This window comes from Panthera tigris, chromosome E2 (assembly GCF_018350195.1).
Source record: "Panthera tigris isolate Pti1 chromosome E2, P.tigris_Pti1_mat1.1, whole genome shotgun sequence".
In the NCBI taxonomy this organism is placed as follows: Eukaryota; Metazoa; Chordata; class Mammalia; order Carnivora; family Felidae; genus Panthera; species Panthera tigris.
In genome coordinates this window covers 27,798,055-27,799,741 of record NC_056674.1, presented here as the reverse complement: position 1 = coordinate 27,799,741, position 1,687 = coordinate 27,798,055, and the positions used below count along the sequence as shown (strand labels likewise).

General features: G+C 52.8%; 1 long non-coding RNA gene across 1 annotated transcript; it reads right to left on the bottom strand.

Moving 5' to 3' along the window:
• Positions 1-545: 545 nt before the first annotated feature.
• On the bottom strand, positions 546-1,282 carry LOC122234287. Its single transcript, XR_006212050.1, has 2 exons — positions 1,055-1,282; positions 546-799 (listed from the first exon to the last, which is right to left on the bottom strand). It is a non-coding gene; the product is annotated as an uncharacterized LOC122234287 (long non-coding RNA).
• Positions 1,283-1,687: the final 405 nt, after the last annotated feature.

Here is a 1,687-nt window from a genome sequence, read left to right as displayed (position 1 = left end):
TTAGCCAGCTCCTGTGATTAAAAAAGGAAAGAAAGAAAAAAAAGAAGTACCAGCATTAGGCACAGCTGGATCCAGGGGCCCATCTGCTGCATTTTGCGCTTCTCTTCGTGGCAAGATGCGCGCCGGTTGCTCCCTGACTTTCACCTTAACCTATCAGAAACACCAGCGAAAGGGGAAGCCTCTCCGCAAGAATCCACGCTGTCCAGACCTGAGTCTCAGGCGCTCTGATTGGGTCACAGGCTCACTGTGGACCCAATCACTACGGCCCAGAGGGATGAAGACGCTGATTGGTCAGACCTCAGTCCCATGTCCTCTCCCGGAGCTGGGGCCGACGCCGTCCACCCCTGTGCTGTGCTGGGAGGCAGGAGGGGCTCCCGGGATTTGGGTTTTGTTTTGGCTTTGCAGACTGCAAAGCTTACGACTTGCTCACAGCCTCATATGAAAGAGTGAGCTGTCAAACAAATGACCCGCTCTGGAAGAATGGCTTAAATTGTGGCTTATTCATAAGATGGAATATTAGGCAGCCATTAAAACATATGTTAGAATTAAGTTTGTGGAGACAATTTAATGAGCGTATTTGTGCTAGAATGCTTTCAAAAAAATAGGTTACAACGTACATATGTAGTACGCTTTACACTGTAAAATATTTATGCTTTGAAAAACGCTGAAAGAAAACTACAGAAATGTTCATAGTAATTATGTCATGGCGATATGGGTGAATTTCATTCTGTATATTTTCTTCTTTTTCTCCTTTCTCTTGCTCTCTCTTTTAATTTTAAAGTGCCCATTATATGCATACCTAAGAAGCAAACATTAACTTTTAAAATCCGAGTTGCAAGATGACCCGCTTGACCACCGCGTGGCTGTGCTGTAGCCAGGTGGGGATGACAATGGGGGGGACGTGGAGACGGGGGTGGGGGTGGTGAGGAGGGAGGCAGCTCTGCCAAGTCCACAGTTTTAAACCTTAAAGGAAGCTGCACGCAGGTTTTGGCCCAGTTGGAAAGGACCTGTGGGAGGTGTGCTTGGGGTTGGAGGTAACCCTTAGTTGCCTTACCGGGCAGACTGAGGAGGCTCAACTCTTAAGACCTTTGTCCGTTCGTTTGCTCATTCATCCACCGCCCGTTAATTCAGTAGGTGAGTGCCCGCACGTGCCAGGAGATGCGGCAGGCAACAGCATGTCCCTGCCCCCCTGAGGCTCGCAGTCCTACTTGAGGACACGCACACACGAAGATGGCTTACCTCTGCCTTACCATGTATTGTGGGCCTGGCTGATACGTAGTCATTGGCAAAAGAGTGTTTGAGAGGAAGCCAGCACGTGGTGAGAACACAGCAGCTCCTGCAGAGGGAGGGGCGGTGGGGCCTCTGCACGTGAGCCGAGCGCGGGCTGGGATCACGCCTGGCATGGCATGGGAGAACGTGCCGGGCAATAAGCCTGAGCGCCGCCCCCCTGGCTCTGAGCGAGGGGCTGTGGTTACCAGGCCCTAGACGGAAATGAGCACCTGGCTGGTGGCCAGGGTGGGGTGGGGGGGAGCCCAGACAAAGCTGAAGGGGGCACAGAGACCCAGGGAGGTGGGCAGCTCCGGGGAGGTGGCTGACCCCTGTTCAGAGCAGGTGAGGCAGAGAGCAGCCCAGCAGTTAGGGGAGAGTGGCCTCCTGCTCAGGAGCCAGCTTTCCTAATAAGGCAGCA